This window comes from Artemia franciscana, chromosome 16 (assembly GCF_032884065.1).
Source record: "Artemia franciscana chromosome 16, ASM3288406v1, whole genome shotgun sequence".
Classification (NCBI taxonomy): Eukaryota; Metazoa; Arthropoda; class Branchiopoda; order Anostraca; family Artemiidae; genus Artemia; species Artemia franciscana.
The window spans coordinates 4,160,210-4,179,096 of record NC_088878.1 but is presented as its reverse complement, the minus strand read 5'-3'; the positions used below and the strand labels follow the sequence as shown (position 1 = coordinate 4,179,096).

General features: G+C 34.9%; 1 protein-coding gene across 2 annotated transcripts in view; it reads left to right on the top strand.

Moving 5' to 3' along the window:
* LOC136036925 (26S proteasome non-ATPase regulatory subunit 1-like) overlaps positions 1–18,887 on the top strand; it is a 239,848-nt gene that overhangs the window by 148,441 nt on the left and 72,520 nt on the right. The gene's annotated exons all lie outside the window — the stretch shown is intronic.

Genomic DNA, 18,887 nt, shown 5'->3' with positions numbered 1-18,887 from the left:
TCCACGAATCATCTGAATCTGAACAGTTTAACAAGAGAATTTCTCAGAATCAAACTTATTCATCAGTCGAAACTTGCTATACTATATAAAAGTGGAAGTTTGCAAGAGCAAAAATGAAGAGCGATATTAATGCTTAAACAGACAGGAATCAACCTTTGTATGGGAGTGACTTCTGCCCCCTTAAAACCCCAATATTGACAGAAAAATTTCAATGTACAATGAATATGATTATAACACCCTTAAATGGGACAGTGGACGCATGTGGGGCTTTCCATTGTGTCAACTGCAAGGCTCCCATAAACAAGGCCGCAGCCATGTTTTTTTTTGGGGGATATAAATTTTATTTTAGAAATTATCGAATTTCCTGTTTTCAAAAATTTGTTTACACGTACTTATTTATATTTGTACAAGTTGGACAAGAATTTCGTGAAGGGTTCTAACCGGTAACCCCTCCTCCCCCACCTTCTTGGTTAAGGTCATGCCTGTAATGAATAACTAGTACCGAAGCGTACTAGTACTGAAAGCGCAGTTGTAAAATGATCGCAACTGTACAATGTACTTTTTCTCGAAGTACATTTATTAATTTAAAGTACATGATTTTTCGAAGCGTAATAATTAGTACTTGTATATTTTTCGTAATAATTATTTTCTCTCTAATATATTGATAATTGTAATCAAGTATTGAATCACAGAACTTCATGTCGGGAACACATAAGAAGGAGATAAAAAAAAGAAAAGAAAAAAACATCTGTTGTCTATTATGAATTCATTTGGCTGAAAATTCCACCAAAAATATAAATGGGTCATAAACAAACTTTCAAAGCAATTGTAAGCGTTAAAACGCAGTTTTTAATCCCGTGTGTTAGAGTGATTGGTCGTCATTTAAAGTCTTTCATTGGGATTTCTATTCTTTTTTTTCTTTTCTTTTTTCAATTTGTCTGGGTGTTATGTTTTTCCTTTTGGTCAAAAATGAAAATAGTTAGCTTTCAACACTCTCGGTCCAGAGATGAGCTGCCTGCAGGGTTTAAAGCTACGAAATCTCACCTAAACGTTTTTGTTTCTGTTTTTTTTTTATTATTATTTTTTTTACACACCAAAAATTTACTGAGGTACGGAATCCACGTTTCCAATATCTTCTGTTTCAAAGTGTTTCACATTTCTGTTTCACTTTTCAAAGTTTTTGCAAACTGTTTATAAGTGGTAATTTCAAAGCTAGAAAAAGTTACAAATACAAAGTCAGCAGAAAAATGTATTTCTTAATCATATAAGAAAAGATGAATATCCATATTTTCGAAGTCAGCTAAATAAAGCATGCCTATTAAACTTTCGGAACCTATTCTTTACTTTTTTCTTTTATTTGGAACCTAAAGAGAAAAAATAGTATGCCGGCTTTTTTTTCATTTTTGGTTGTTTCTAGCTTTCTCCAATTAAAAAAAAGTGGGCTCTTTAACTGACTCTGCGTCAAATTTGAGTGTCTCAAGAAGCTCTTTTCTTTATAAAAATCTGAACAAGCATGTTTTTAAAGATGCATTATAAAAAGGAATTGGTTGTTTGTAATTTATTCAAATGAACTTAATTTTTCCATAAAGTGGCAATCATTTATTCAAATATCTGCTTAATTTCTTTACATTGATTCATGTCATCCCCAACAGTGATGTAAGTTCACAAAAAATGTAGAGGGGTGCGCCTTATATTATATAAATTGCACCAGCCGTAAGGCTAGCTCTAACTACTATCGGTACAATTGTAGCGTTTTTTGGACAGTTTAGAGGTCCTGATACAATGCGGTAAATTTGAAAAAAAAATTGGTACAATAAAAGTTTTCCATGACATTTTTGTTTTACTTACTCCTTTTTGACTCGGAGGTCTGCTCAAATTTTAGTTTATCGAAAGTTGTTCTTGTCAACGGAAAATGTTTAACCCGCTGGTCAGATGGTACAAATTGTCTCTTGTAGTACAGTTTTAGTGTGAAAACTTTTTTTCATTGATGATGAGAGAGTGTGTTTGCATAGGGTTTGTAATTAAAAAAAAATGAAGTTACGAATGATTTCTTTTCCTGGGAAGAGAGGGGGCAATTGTAAAAAAAAAAGCTAGATAGTTTGAATAGGAAGTTCCCAGAAATCCAAGAAAGTTTGAAATGTCAGGGATTTTGGCCTGAAGTAGACCCTGTCTTCGACCTTAAACAAATCAAAGCTTATTTATTATAATTAAAAAAATTAGTATTAATCCAGTTTATTTGCCCTGAACTAAATGCTATTTTAACAAAATTTGAGTTCATTCAAATTAAGAAAATGTCTACCTATTTTTAGAATGGTTTCCAGAATGGTTTCAAGTTAACGCCTCCCCTCCCCCATGGCTGTACATCTAATAATTTCATAGGAATACAGAGGCCATGCAATATATTTTCCAATATGTAGAGGGGGGGGGACGAATTTGTGGTTTTTTCAATTATTTTCATTCCAAATACAAAAAGGTCTATGGTTTGCTTATGATTTACTTATAAACTGTTAGGATGATATATTATATTAATTATGATCGACATACGTTGTGACGGTAGAATGTTTACCGATCAATATGTCCGCAATAGAGAAGCAACGGCAAAAAACCCCCGGTAAAAATACCAAACGTGTCTTGGGTCTGACTCTAAAAGAAGTTTTGTGGAAATACTAAGGACAGTGCAAATTAAATCTGATTGTTTAAATTCGTAAAGTGACACGCATGACCATATATATCTTAAGAAGTTAGGAAAAAGCGGAAATTCAACTTAAAATGAAAAAGACCTCCATTTGCAGTTTTTCGTAGTAGCGAGTGCTAAATTAAAGTAAAAATGAAACTCGGGGGAAAATCTACAAAATATAAGCTGCAAGAATGTGGCATTAGTTTTCAAGGCCTTATCTCGGGGAGTTAGGGTTTTGAACTCGCCCCCCCCCTCTGTCCCGACTCGTAAAAATGTAACAAAAATGAATATAAACAAATTTTCGATGCATTTTTAAAGCTTTTTTGTTAGATCCCTCCCCCCGAAAAAATCACTGTGTAAATCCCCCTTCCCCCGAAAAAATTCTGGATACGGGTCTGCCAGTTTTGTTTGTTTATTTTCACGTTTCAACGTGGTATCACTAACGAAATTATTATACTGACCTAAGAACACCTTGATATTGAAACAACCAAATGAAAAATCTTAGAAGAAATCTTGGTTTTCATTTATGAATAGACAGGGCCGGATAAAGGGTGATTGGACCCAATTGGGCCCCGAATTTTAAAGGGCCTTGTGTTGATATCAAAGTAATAAAAACAATTGTTAGAATTTTAAAGTAAAATGATTTTGACGATAATAAAAAAATATGAATTATTCAAATAATTAACAATATGTTTATTTTTAGTTCGCATTGCTGGAGGAAATTTATTAATGTGTTTATTATTCGACATTTTATTAATGTTACACTTGTTGTATTTATAATACATACTGAATCTCAATCCCGTTAATATGTAAGAGGGTCCCACAAAAATTATTCAAGCGGGACCCGCACCTCTTCGATCCGTGCCTTTGAACATACCTAAGATGGGTCCAGAGGGCAAAACACGCTTTTTTCGGACCTCCTTGGTGCTTGAAATTTCCGTAAGATGGATTTCATCTTATTTCTACAATACTTCTACTATTACTAACAATTCACCACAGTATCAAGCCGCCTAAGACCAACACATCTACGCATACTCCTACTCCGCCTCAATCTATTTGAAGCCTCCCTCTTTACAAAACTTCTTTTCAATATCTTCTTGCAACATCCTCCCACTCCAACTGGGAACGACCTGCTTTTCGTTTAGTCCTAGACGGTTGGCTGAAAAGGACAATCTTTAAACAATAAAATATAACATTATTTTTGTCGATAAGAATCTACGAATTTCAAAGTTCTATTCCGTTTAATTGACTTTGTAAATTATAAGTTCTGTTAATGGCTTACCAAGACAGCTATTCTAATGATTTCTGAGTGCATAGTGCAGCAAGATTTATGAGCAGATTCTTAAATGTTAAGATTATATCTAGTCTGAAACTTTTCCTTACTTTAAGGGGAAAGATTTGGGCCTGTACTTCCCCATCAAGGCTTTAGTAGTAAGTGGAAAGTTTATAATCTAATGAACTTGCTTTAATGATGATCAGTGAGATAATCAAAGCTGTATCAAGGGAGGTCAGGGGGTTTGAATCCGCCCCCCGAAAAAAACTGTACCGATTCGTAAAAACGTAACAAAGATGAATATAGACACATTTTTGATGAGTTTTTTGTATCTCTCCCCCCTAAAAAAATCCTGGTTACGACTCTGGACACAATGACACTTTGGGTTTTCTCCCCTTTACAAATTAATTTGAAAAAACGAAGTTTTTTTGGGAAGTAAGGAGAGAGGTTGAAACTTAAAACGAACAAAACATTATTACTTCAAGGTCGGTCTAACATATATCAATAGAACTAGTACAAATAAACCAACTAAATATATTTCCCTATGTTTGTAGGATTATAGAAACTGGCGCTTTACTGAAAACGCTAGATAATTTGCCTGCTGTGTGGCCTATACAACTATACAGCTGGTCATTATTCAAAATAGAAAAGTTGATTTATTAGTTAAAATGAGAACGTAGCCTGACAACAACAAACTAGCCTATAAAGCTTTTCATAGTCTTACACCAGCTGTGATATCAGTAATTTTCAGTATACAATTAAAATTATCTTAGAAACAAAAGCATAAAAATGAATCCTTTTTTTTAATTACCGCAAAGTCATTGAACAGCATACAGAGATATTAGATTGATTTATCAGGTAATTACATAAAAAAAAAACTAGTTTTTTTAACTGAAAGTAAGGAGCGACATTAAAACTTAAAACGAACAGAAATTACTCCATATATGAAATGGGTTGTCCCCTCCGCAATCCCTCGCTCTTTATGCTAAAGCTTTTAATTGTTTTGAAAAGCAGAACTGTGGCAAAGAGTCAAACTTTAGCGTAAAGAGCGAGGGGTTGCGGAGGGGACAACCCATTTCATATATGGAGTAATTTCTGTTTGTTTTAAGTTTTAATGTCGCTCCTTACTTTCAGTTAAAAAAACTAGTTTTTTTTATGTAATTTCTGAACGTTTTTGAATTAATGCATGTTTGATTTTGGCTCTCCACACATAAATTATTAAAATGAAATTTGCATATTAATTCCTTTTTTGGCTAAATGACTTCCTCTTAGTTTTGATCAGGCGATTTTGAGAAATAAGGGATGGGGAAGGAGGCCTAGTTGCCATACAATTTTTCGGTTACATAAAAAGGCAACTATAAATTTTAATTTTTAACGAATTTTTTTATTAGTAAAAAATATACGTAACTTAAGAATTAACTTACGTAACAAACTTTTATATTCTTTAATTTTATTATGTATATGAGGGGGTTTGTACCCTCGTTAATACCTCGTTCTTTACACTAAATCGTAAGTTTTGTCCCAATTCTTTAAGAATGACCCCTGAATCAGAAAGGCCGTAGAATAAATAGTTGAAATTACTAAAAATACTATAGCATAAAGAGCGAGGTATTTATCTCCTCCTAATACCTCGCTCTTTATGCTAAAGTATTTTTAGAACCCCTCATATGCGTAATGATCTTTGTTCGTTTTAAGTTTCAATGCTACTCTTTACTTTCAATTGTTTCCATCTTTATTTTTTCATTGTTTTTTTATAGTAATTTTAGAAAATCCTGCGCCCTTTTCATTGAATTTCTGTTCCCCCATGACATATTTCTCCAAGGAAAGATCCTCCCACATAGCCCCCTCCCCTCAAACCCACCCCCACAACCAAAAAAATCCCCTGAAAACGACTGTACACTTCCCAATAACCATTATTATATGTAAACACTGGTCGAAGTTTGTAACATGCAGCCCCTCCCCCAGGGACTGTGGGGGAGTAAATCATTCCCAAAGACATAGTTATTATGGTTTTTGACTATGCGGAACAAAACGGCTATCTCAAAATTTTGATCTGTTGACTTTGGAGAAAAAATGAGCGTGGGAGGGGGCCTAGATGCCCTCCAATTTTTTTGGTCACTTAAAAAGGGCACTAGAACTTTTCATTTCCGTTAAAATGAGCCCTCTTGCGACATTCTAGGACCACTTGGTCGATACGACGACCCCTGAAAAAAAAAAACAAAAACAAATAAACACGCACCCGTGATTTGTCTTCTGGCAAAAAATAAAAAATTCCACATTTTTGTAGATAGGAGCTTGAAAACTTTGCCTCTAGGGTTCTCTGATACGCCGAATGCGATGGTGTGATTTTCTTTAAGATTAAGTGACTTTTAGGGGGTGTTTTCCCCTATTTTCTAAAATAAGGCACATTTTTTCAGGCTCGTCGCTTTTGATGAGAAAGACTAAATTTGATGAAACTTATATATTTAAAATCAGCATGAAAATCTGATTCTTTTGATGTATATTTTAGCATCAAAATTCCGTTTTTTAGAGTTTCGTTTACTATTGAGCCGGGTCGCTCCTTACTACAGTTCGCTACAACGAACTGTTTGACATTTTGGCCTCACTAGCTATAATACCAATAGTGAGTAATAAATCATCTTGAATGGTAAGAAATACGCTTTAGTATTACTAAAAATGAAGATCAAATAAGACATAATATGAAATCAGGAAATGTGGTTATTTCTCTCTATGCAACAGACAATAAATAAAATTATTTACTAGCTGAAAAATCTCTAACCTAATTTTTGAACATACCAAACGAGTGGCAGCTTCGTACGAACTCTGGGAGTGAGTTCTAGATCCTGTTGCAAGCTGTCAGAGGGTTCCAACAGGAGGGTTGTCTATATCTGTATATGTGTCAGTGCCTGTGTCCATTTCTATGTCTATGTCTAATCTATGTCTATTCTGGCCTACCTGAATAGGTGGCGAAAAACCGCGGTGGCGTTAAAACACTGCTACCAAGGCTCCATGACCTGTTAACGTAGGGAAAAACATTACAATCATATCTATCAAGATTTATAAGATAAGGGAAATAAACACTGAGAGGACACAAATAACAAAAAAGAAAAATTGAAAAATGCAAATAGTTATATCAAATATATTTTTTAAATTATTTACACTCAATTGAACTGGCAAATATACAATACTTTTATTACTTACTAGCTGTTGGGGTGGCGCTTCGCGCCACCCCAACACCTAGTTGGTGGGGCGCTTCGCGCCCCCCCAAGCCCCCCCGCGCGCGTAAGTCGTTACGCGCCATATTAGTTACGCGCCATTGTAGTTGTGTCCCTGTGTCCCACCTGTGAATATAGATAGATTTATATATGTGTTTCAAACTACGTAAAAATTGCGAATATACAACATTCTTGGCTTTCCCATTGTCTGTCCATATACAAAGCCGTATGTACTAATAATGACGTCATATGCAAACGCTCTTTTTACAAACAAACAAACATGCATACACACAACTCGTTTTTATATAGATAGATAGATAGATACAATACAAATTAACTACGTAAAACTTGTGAATATACAACAGTCTTCGCTGTCCCATTGTCTGTGTTGCAATCTTTTAAATTGAAAAAGCAGATCCGTTGGAATCATGGGAATGCGAGGAATAAGAACAGCCTCACCCTCATAAGGCCCTGTCAAGATTGTGGCCTCTATTAGGTTTTCCATTGTTTTTTTTTACGGCAAGTCGCGTGCCATTGCAAAGCTTTGGTGGGTTGATATTTCTTAAAAGTATTATTGGTAATTTTTTTAATGATTGACCTTGAGCTTTGTTAATGGTGATTGCAAATGCTAATCGAATTGGGAATTGCAATCTTTTAAATTGAAAAGGCAGATCCGTTGGAATCATGGGAATGCGAGGAATAAGAACAGCCTCACCCTCAAAAGGCCCTGTCAGGATTGTGGCCTCTATTAGGTTTTCCATTGTTTTTTTTTTACCGCAAGTCGCGTGCCATTGCAAAGCTTTGGTGGGTTGATATTTCTTAAAAGTATTATTGGTAATTTTTTTAATGATTGACCTTGAGCTTTGTTAATGGTGATTGCAAATGCTAATCGAATTGGGAATTGCAATCTTTTAAATTGAAAAGGCAGATCCGTTGGAATCATGGGAATGCGAGGAATAAGAACAGCCTCACCCTCAAAAGGCCCTGTCAGGATTGTGGCCTCTATTAGGTTTTCCATTGTTTTTTTTTACGGCAAGTCGAGTGCCATTGCATACCGACTCTTGAACATGCAACATATAATTGTCCATGGGAAAAACAATCCATATTCAGATCTATACCTCATGATTCTAATGATTGCCCTTGAGCTTTGTTGATGGTGATTGCTAATCGAACATTGCATGTGTCCCCGTCGTCATTTATATATCCCCCCTGTGCCCCCGGCGTCACCGTTGTAGTTCTGTCCCTGCGTCCCGGTCGTCATTTATATTCCCTTTTTACTTTTTTTCTTTTTAGTTTTTTTATTGGTTTTTGCCTTTTTTTTAGCTTTTTTATTTTTTTTTTCGTTTTTTCTTTTTAGTTTTTTTTGTAGTTTTTATCTTTTTTATTTTTTTTTATTTTTATTCATATTTTTTAGCTTTCTTTTTATCTTTTATTTTTCAGTTTTTTCCTTTTTATCTTTTATTTTTCAGTTTTTTCCTTTTTTTTAGTTTTTTTCTTTTTTAGTTTTTAGTTTTTTTTTTAGTTTTTTACCTTTTTTTAGTTTTTTTAGTTTTTTTAGTTTTTTCAGTTTTTTAGCTTTTTTAGTTTTTTTTATTAGTTTTTAGTTTTTTTTGTAGTTTGCCTTTTTTTAGTTTTTTCAAATAATTCAGACGTCATTTTTTAGCTTTCTTTTTATCTTTTATTTTTCAGTTTTTTCCTTTTTATCTTTTATTTTTCAGTTTTTTCCTTTTTTTTAGTTTTTTTCTTTTTTAGTTTTTAGTTTTTTTTTAGTTTTTTACCTTTTTTTAGTTTTTTTAGTTTTTTCAGTTTTTTAGCTTTTTTAGTTTTTTTTATTAGTTTTTAGTTTTTTTTTGTAGTTTTTGCCTTTTTTTAGTTTTTTCAGTTTTTTTTTAGTTTTTAGTTTTTTACCTTTTTTAGTTTTTTTTTAGTTTTTTAGCTTTTTTAGTTTTTTTTCTTCTTTTGTATTAGTGTGAAATAATTCAGACGTCATATGCACCTGATCCACAGATCCACAGATCCACACACAGACAACTTATTTTTATATATATAGATATAAAAAAAAAGAAAAAGAAGAAAGACGAACAAGAGGATGGAGTGGCAATCTCCGATATTCTTCGGCAGGGAGTTCCAAACCCTACTACATGCGTATATAGGGCTAAAATCCGACCTCACGGTTGGAATTCTGACAACAAATAAAACTTCAGAGTTACGAGTTTCATGAAGATTAAGACTAACTCGGGGTTGTAAGAATTTCGGAAAACCATGAAGATATTTATGATTAAAAATAGCACAAGATAGGAAAAACTGTGGACGGAACCTAAGAAGAGAATTTGTTGACGTACTATTCGTATCTGAAACTAACTGACGGGCCTTTTCATGAAGAAGAGAAAGTGGTTTTAATAGGGAAGAGAAAGTACTCATCCAAACAATAGAATAGTAATTTATGTACGGCCGTACGAGAGAATCCAGGAAAAATATACCTTAGCTTACGTATCATACCTAAGTTTCTTGCCACTTTTAGTCGGAGAAGGTTAAAATAACGGAGAAGGACTCCTAGAAACCGAACAAACATATTCTGTGATCTAGAAATAATACCTATAGAACTTGGAACAAAATTTCAAACGAGGAAATTGCAAGCCAATTCTGTAAAAAGCAAAAATTGAGACTTGGAAACGTTTAGAGCAAGACAATTTGCTTCAAACTCTTCATAAGCTTTGTCCCATCAGTATTTGAAGCTTTGTTACCAAATTATTTTGATCCCGTTCGACACAAACAAGCGGACCATCAAAGTTGATTTATTTGCAAATGCAAATAAATCAACATTTTGTTCAATATATATTGAATTAGGATACTGCACCTCATCTGGGTGACATATGTTGCAACAAATGAGCCTTGGAGCATCTCTTACCAAACAGTTCGTGGTAACGAACTGTTGTATGGAGCGACCCGGCTCATTTGATACCAAGTTTGATACCAATAGCTACATCAAAAGATTCGCATTTTAATGCTGATTTTAAATATATAAGTCTCATCAAGTTTAGTCTTACCCATCAAAAGTTACGAGCCTGAGAAAATTTGCGGTATTTTAGAAAATAGGGGTAACACCCCCTGAAAGTCATAGAATCTTAACGAAAATTACACCATCAGATTTAGCGTATCAGAGAACCCTACTGTAGAAGTTTCAAGCTCCTATCTACAAAAATGTGGAATTTTGTTGGTTTTTTTTTTTGCCAGAAGGCAGATCACGGATGCGTGTTTATTTGTTTGTTTGTTGTTTTTTTCCCAGGGGTGATTGTATCGACCCAGTTATCCTGGAAGGTTGCGAGAGGGCTCATTCTAACGGAAATGAAAAATTCTAGTGCCCTTTTTAAGTGACCAAAAAATTGGAGGGCACCTAGGCCCCCTCCCATGCTAATTATTTTCCCAAAGTCAACGGATCAACATTCTGAGATAGCCATTTTATTCAGCGTAGTCGAAAAACCTTATAACTATGTCTTTGGGGACGACTTACTCCCCCACAGTCCCTGTGGGAGGGGCTACAAGTTACAAACTTTGACCAGTGCTTACATATAGTAATGGTTATTGGGAAGTGTACAGACGTTTTAAGGAGAATTTTTTGGTTGGGAGGAGGGGCCGAGAAGAGGGGGATATTCTGTGGGAAATTTCCATCGAGGAATTTGTCATGGGGGAAGAAAATTTCCATGAAGGGAGCGCAGGATTTACTAGCATTATTTAAAGAAAAACAATGAAAAAATAAATATGAAAACGTTTTTTTCAGCTGGAAGTAAGGAGCAGCATCAAAACTTAAAACGAACAGAAATTATTAACCATATGAGGGGCTCACCTCCTTCTAATACCTCGCTCTTTACGATAAAGTATTTTTAGTAATGTCAACTATTTATTCTACGGCTTTTGTGATTCAGGTGTCATTCTTACTGAATTGGGACAAAATTTAAGATTTAGTGTAAAGAGAGTAGCTCTTTTCTCAAAATCATTCGATCAAAATTATGAGACAGCCATTTAGCCAAAAAAAAAAAAAAAAAAAAAAAAAAAAATATGCAAATTTCGTTTTAATTATTCCTCTGCGGAGAGCCAAAATCAAAACATGCATTGATTCAAAAACGTTCAGAAATTAAATAAAAAACAAGTTTTTTTTAAACTTAAAGTAAGGAGCGACATTAAAACTTAAAACGAACAGAAATTACTTCGTATACGAAAGGGGCTGCTTCCTCATCAACGCCCCGCTCTTTACGCTAAAGTTTTTTACTGTTTTAAAAAGAAGAGTTGAGAGAAAGAGTCAAACTCTAGCATTTAGAAAGAAGGGAAAAAGGCTGGTAATTTGAAGGATCACTCTTGCTACTACCTTTGTAGATGACGATTATTCGCGCGGACTTCAGTGCCTTAGAGACAACTCCACGTTCAAACGACCTATTAATTAATTTTGTTAGCGGAGTCACTATCGCTGGGATAATAGACATGACTACTCGAGTAGGTACTAAATCAGGTCCTGAAGAAGATGATACCTTTAAATTAGAAATTATCCGAGAAACCTCTGTTTTACTTTCTTGGTCAAGCACAAAATATTTGTGGCAGAAGGACCCAAATATCTAGTAAAATCACTATTGATTCAGCTACACAATTAGCGGTCAAACGACTAATTGAAGCAAAATATAATGTAAATTCCCGCTTTATTTCTTCTTCTTTATCAATATCCTTTCTGTCTAGCTTGAGTTTCGTTGGTAATGATGGAGGCAAACGACCAGGCCTAACAAACGGAATTTATAATCATCCAAGTTTTTTTAGTGTCTTTCCCGCACTCGAAAATTTTTTACAATAATAATGTGTTTTAACCCTACGTGTTGCTGACTTAAGTATATTTCGATACTCTTTGAAACGATGACGTCGCTCAGGTGTAGGATGATTCTTGTAAACTTTCCAAAGACAAGCTTTTCCCTTAACACGCTTCACTAATCCAGGAGTCATTCCACGGACACAATTGGGCTGACTTCATGGAATCATTTTCTCTTCTGGTCACATAGACATACCTCAACGAAAGTGTCCTTGATCACCCCCATAAAAATTTTCAAACACATCGTTTGTAGGCATAGTAAAATCATCCGCAAATTCCCATGATACTTCTGATAGTTTCGACCTAAGGTTCGAGAGCTGCTCTTCCTTTCATTGTTCTTGAATCATTGTCAGATGGCAATCATTTTTCACTAGGCAGTATATGGGCTGTTGTTCGCTCGTTACTAGGTTGCTGTTACCGCTGCAACTATGCTTATGCTTATGTTACTGCCCTCATCTCTTTCAATAAATTTTACTTTGATTTAGGAGAGGGAATATCTTAGATATAGATTGGCGTAGATTTTGAACTGGTTACTTTACTATTTTTTTATTTAAAATGAATTAGTTTCTTTAGAAGACAAGTTTAAAGTGCTAAACCACAGAGCAGTAGTGAGTTTACTTGTAAAAAATGTTGTGACTCAAAATGTTCCGCTCTTTTAACGTGCTTCATATTTCTTGGAAAAGGACCAATCAGGTTTTAAAATGGTGGAGTTGTTTGTCTCTCCAGAATTTTTTTTTCGTTTGTCTGGATTTGTAGTTCAGCATTATTTAACCCAGTTTTGAAAAGATGGGGTTTTGTTTCTATCTAAAAATAAAGGATAATGTGATTGGGCGGCAATAATACGTGACAGAAAAAACCAATGGAATAAAAGCACACTTTTCAAAAAGAAAGTCTAGTAGTGGCGTCAATAGGCTGCATTGAAATTAGTGGGGGTAAAAATACATTATTTTTTTAGATCTAGGGGGGATTTTTTTCTATAAAATTACAAACAAGCAATTTTTTAATGAAATTATGGAAAAGGGGTATTTTCAAAAACTAGTGATGGGGGTAAATGCCCCTTCCACTGACGCCACTGGAGTAAAAAGTCATTTTCACATTATCCAGGCAGAAGTAGTTTTCATTAATTTAAGGCGGTTGTGTTTGTGTTAAATATAGGTGAAATTTTACGATCTTTCGATCCAGAAATTTGTCTAGAACTTTTTATGTTTTTAACTTTAAAGGCTTATGAGTTAAAATAGCAAAAACCCAACGTCTTAAAGATGAATTTATCGGAATAAAACTGTAAAGATTCAATCCTATCCAAACATGTTTAGTATCCTTAATTTCGAATTGACAAACACAATTTTTATTTGTTTGAATGTCAATGCTTTGCTAATTTGAAATAATTGCCAGGAATATGATGGTTTCCCTTTTGATCTTCATCTTATCGGTTGTATTGCTGAATTATCAAGGATTGGTGCAGGATGCCATGTCTGTTGAGGCCTACAATATAGAAAGCAATATTGATTAACACCGGTAGTGTAGATTAGGCCTAACAATATTGATTTAGCCTGTAGTTCACAATAACCTGAAACATCAATAGCGTCGAAATAATACAGCTTGTGAATATTCTCTTGAAGTCCTTCATATAAAGACTTCCCCTCAATTCTTGGAAATTTCTAACGAAAATGAATTGTAACTTCTTTTGGAATTTTATTTCTGGATCCGATTTCTGCCTGATGTTTTAAATACAGTTGACGGATTAACAGACACATTATTTAAAAGGAGGCCCACAAGACGGGACACTAGGGTTTTTTCTTCCTTTATAAAATTTTTGTCTTACAGTCTTGGCGAAAAATGTTATTTATTTCTATTGTTTTCTGAATGATTTATAGGCTTTCGGGAAAAAGAATTACGAAATTATGATTCGATCATTTAGAGAGTTCAAAAAGGTGTTCTTTTATTGATGCCTGTTCGAATGAACAGTTAATGTACAGAAAAGGGACAGAAAAATTGTATTTTCGGTACATAGCATTGGATTATCTAGGAGGGGGGATGTTTCGACCCCATTCCTGAAATATTTGTCTGACTTGTAAAAACGTAACAAAAATACATGTAAACAAATTTTTATGCGTTTTTTAAGGATTTCCCCTCCCCCCGTGTCGAACAAAAATACAGGATACGGTCCCGGCACATGTTTGAATATTTGAGGAATTTTCGTACTTTTAAGGTAGTTATATGCTTTTGATAAAGCCTGATTAGAATTGTAAGAAATGTTCAGCCATTTTAACCTTTATATAAGTATTTTTTGTATAAATTGAAAAAGATAGTTTAGTGTGTAAGTTAAAGCTAAGTTGTGCAGTAACTAAAGTTTTGTCTCTTGATGAAAATAATGATAGTTTTGTTTCCTGATGTTATCCCAACTGGCATGTAATCGGGCTGGCTCGATGGGCCAAGTAGGAAATTCCAGTGGGCAAAGACAATCCCAACTATTCTTATTGTCTATTTTAATACTTTTATTGAATCTATTAAAGAAAATTTAGCTAGAAAGTGATTTTTACCCTAAACTCGTAAATGGTGAATATAACTCGAAACCTTGAACAGCCTACCACTTTTAGAACCGAGAAAAAAGTTTGTAAATATCTAATTATTTCCTTTACTAGAAGTCATTTGTTTGAGAAAAATGTATCTATCGAAATCCCTTCATTTTAATCGGCTAAGTTTATTTTTGGTTGAACTATTTTTGTATTTTATTTAATATTTTCTGCTATTTCAAAAAAAGAAATCGATTTTTTTCTTCTTTATATTTACATTGAGTATAGCGGTGGTTATGTATTAGAAATGCGGACTCCCTTCCACCACATTAATTATTTTTTCTAGCCATTTTTTTTGTTTTAAAAGAAGGTATGCTGTTCAAGGTTTTGACATAGATGCACTGTTACGGTTGTAGGGTATAAATCACTTTTTAGCTTTTTTTATATTTTCAAGAAAAGTATTTGAGGGATTTTCAAGAATTGATATGTGACATAATTTCTGGAAGCTCAGTCCATCTTGCTCTACTACTTTCTTGAAGGTGATACGGTACCTACTTTCTTTAAGGTGATACGGTACCTCAAAGGATCACCCTATCCTGTATATTATAAATAATGTCAGTTTGTGTGGCCAAGCTATTCAGGATTGATTGGGCGGTCTTGCCATAACTTGTAGAATTTGGATAAGAGATCCGAATGAATGACAGGAAACTAAAAGCTGGTCCTCACTTTCCCATAAATCTTAGAGAAACCATTTATCGTATTTTGTGCTGGAGATAGAGATATCCAGTTTTAATAAAAATTTACGTAATCAGAAAGTCTGAATTTTTGTTTTTTCTATTAAGTAGAGCAGAATTATCTTTTTAAAATTCAGGAGAGCAGTCTCTAAAAATGTTTTACCATACCTGCTAAGAAATCTAAAAATCAGCGGAAAGCAAATATCATTTGACCAATTTGGTCGAATCGGGAATTCCCTGTGGTGTCACCCTCTGTGATTGACAAGCAACAAAAGGGAGGCGAAAGTGCACTGAGGAAACTCTCAGTCAAATTTTTCAGTCAAACCAAAAATTCTCGACAGCTTTCCATGATGCCAATCCGTTGTCAGAATTCATTAATGGGCCCTTTGTCTTTATGGCGGTTAGCCGACGCCTGAGCTTGCAAATTGATTTATAGGTACTGTATCACCTTAAAATAGCAAAGAAATGTTGTTTGGAAAGTGATACCCTAGGGATGCAGACAGGTTTGAAGACTCATTCCCTGCTCTCTGGTACATTTGTCCTCGTTTTTAATTTTTCTGGAAAGTCCTGGATGTTTTAAGTGATTAATTTGTTCCTGCCTTTTTCTTGAATGCCATCTTCCTCCTAAAAAGTTGGCCCCCACTATGAAATTATTTACAGCGTATTGGGATTAGCGCCCGTGAAAACTACTAAATGGATTCTGTTTAAATTTCCTATGGTTAGCCATAGGGCTAAATGTAACTTTCAAAACTCTTATTTTTGCTATTTTATTGTTCTTATCTTTATCATTGGAAGTATCGTTCGAAAAAAAGCTTCTGTGTTGAATATATGAATTCCTGGAAATGCCTGGAGTTGAACATATTAGATATAATGGCTCATTGGATTATTCCAAATGGTTTTTGAATTGAATTTGTATTCTCCCAATCAAAGGATAGAATGTGTGCTGTCCCCAAGGAGATACGAATGAGATAATCCTATAGGAAATAACGAAGTTCCTTTTTTGTTTGTCCTTATTTATAGGACGTTTCCAAAAGTATCTAGGAAGTTAATTTCCTATCCCTCTTTTATTAATATTTGAAAAAGCTTCGAGATAGTAAATATTGAAATATTTTTTCACAAGAAGTTATGTATTTGGGAAAAGTGTATCTATCGAAGTCTTTTTTTTTAACTTTTTTCGTATGCTTACCAATGGTCTGCGTGGCGCTGGTGTGGATCTTCTGATTTTTTGCCTTCAGTCGGGACTGCAATGCGAGCTTGGGGCAAAATCTTCTATCGAAGTCCCTTCATTTTAATCGATAAAGTCGATCTTTGTTTGAACTATTTTCGTATTTGTTTAATATTTTCTGCTGCTTCAGAAAAAGAAATTGATTTTTTTTTTACCTTGATGTTTATATTGAGCATTACGGTAGTTATATATTTAAAGTAAGGAATTTCATCCTCCGCAGTATTTTTTCCGCCCCCATTTTTTCCTCGGTTCTAGAACCGAGTTGCATAGAGCCGGTGTTTCTAATGTGGTATAATTGTACTGTTTTTGGCACAATTTAAAGGTCTTGGTACAATGAGATATAGGCCTTTTTCAATATTTCAATGTACGATCCAAAATTTCTGATATATTTTATGCACATTTGGGCTGTGTTTGCGGGGTCAAGTTTTATTTTTACCAAGTTTTAGAAATTCCTCAAGTCACTTCTTAGGGATTTGGGCAAAAGAAAATGAATTTTGTCACCGCGACAGAAGAACAAATCTCCCCAAAATTCAAATTCACATTATATTATTAAAATAAACTAGAGGTTATAAGTAGCTTATATTTCTTCAAGATTAACCTAACTTTACTTCTTGGGTGTATTTTGTTTGATTAACAAGTAACTTTTCCTGCTACTAAAGAATCTTTTGGGCATAATTTGATCAGATAATCGATACAATTTATCTCAAACGGTTGGCAACATTGCCGAGAATCGATATTTAATATTTAACAAAAGAAAAAGATTTTTGCATGCTGACCAATGGTCCACGTAGCGCAAGTACCGAATTCCTGATTCTGTTTCTTCAGGCAGGGAGTGCAATGCGTATTTGGGGGCAAATCCTACGACAATTCCCGTTTTTTTTCCAGATTTCTCCAGGTAACCATTTGGAATCGGGCTGACTCTTGTTTACTGAGTCACATCATTGAGACCGGTTTAATTCAGTATTATCTGCGACACCAGGACTCTAACCCCCTGTCCATACAGAAAAAAGAATTCAAGTCTAGTGTACCAACCACTTGGCTTGAACGGCTCTGATATTTCCTGGTCATAATTTCAAACAGGAAGACAGTGCCCGATCATAAGTCAGGGTAAAGCTGGCAACCCCCAAAAGGCTCCTGTGTTATCTGCGCTTTTCTGAAAATCCAACCTTTACCAAGGTCGATGCTTAAATACGTTGGGAGAATGGAGTTTGTGACTATAAAATGGTAAAGTGAATGACATGATCACTAAAATCACTAAATTTTATATGGAAAGCCTCAAACATTACATATATGATACGGACCATTGGATGTTAGACCAATATAATATAAAAAAACTTCGTTTTCTTAAAGAGTTAAAGAGGCTGCGTCCCAAAGTCGAACCTTAAAACGCACAGGAATTGGGAGAGGCAGTTGGGGGGCTGCCGCCCCCCAAATCCCCCGCTTTTAAAGACTCTTTTGTACAGGTTTTTTGTTTTGTCAATTAAAAGAGGGCCTTTCCGAAGCCAAGAGCGGGAAAGGCCAAAAAACCTGTACAAAAGAGTCTGTAAAAGCGGGGGGTTTGGGGGGCGGCAGCCCCCCAACTACCTCTCCTAATTCCTGTACGTTTTAAGGTTCGACTTTGGGACGCAGCCTCTTTAACTCTTTAAGAAAACGAAGTTTTTTTCATATTATTTCTGTACGTTTTTCTACAATCCATGGTGGATGTAATTTAATAATTCCTGTACTCCTCGTACAGGAATTAGGACTGCCTCTCCTAATTCCTGTACGTCATAAGGTTCGACTTTGGGACGCAGCCTCTTTAACTCTTTAAGAAAACGAAGTTTTTTTCATATTTTGTGAAAAAAAAACCGCCCGATAAGGGACTTGAACCCTTGACCTTAGGATTAAAAGTCCCACGCTCTACCGACTGAGCAAAACCGGGCATGTTTGAAGTCGAAATACCTGCATGTGTATAAATATAACTTTTAAATAACTTTTAAGAATTTCAAAAATTAACATGGGCTCTTATGGGTAAATAGGTTTTTCTAAGCTAGAAAATCGGGGGGTTAAGATTTTCCGACGAAACTTTCCAGGAGAATTACTCGGAGAATTCCGCGTCGAATGAGTCTTCGTACACCCAGATCCGATGTCGGCTGTGACCTGTAGGCGTGGCAGAAAAACAAAAACAAAAGGAGAACATGAACATTAAGTGGCTATGCGTGGTTTCTAGAAAACAGGGAAGGAGTTATCGGATCGAGCTGAAATTTCGCGGATAAGCTCCTGGGCCCTAGGGGACCTTAACTTGTGAATTTCAGCCCGATCGGACAACGTTAAAGGGGGTTTGGGATTGGGGGGTCGAAACTTTCGGCCAGATTTTCCCCATGAAGGAAAAGTCGGAGGGGGATGAAATTTGGCACGTTTC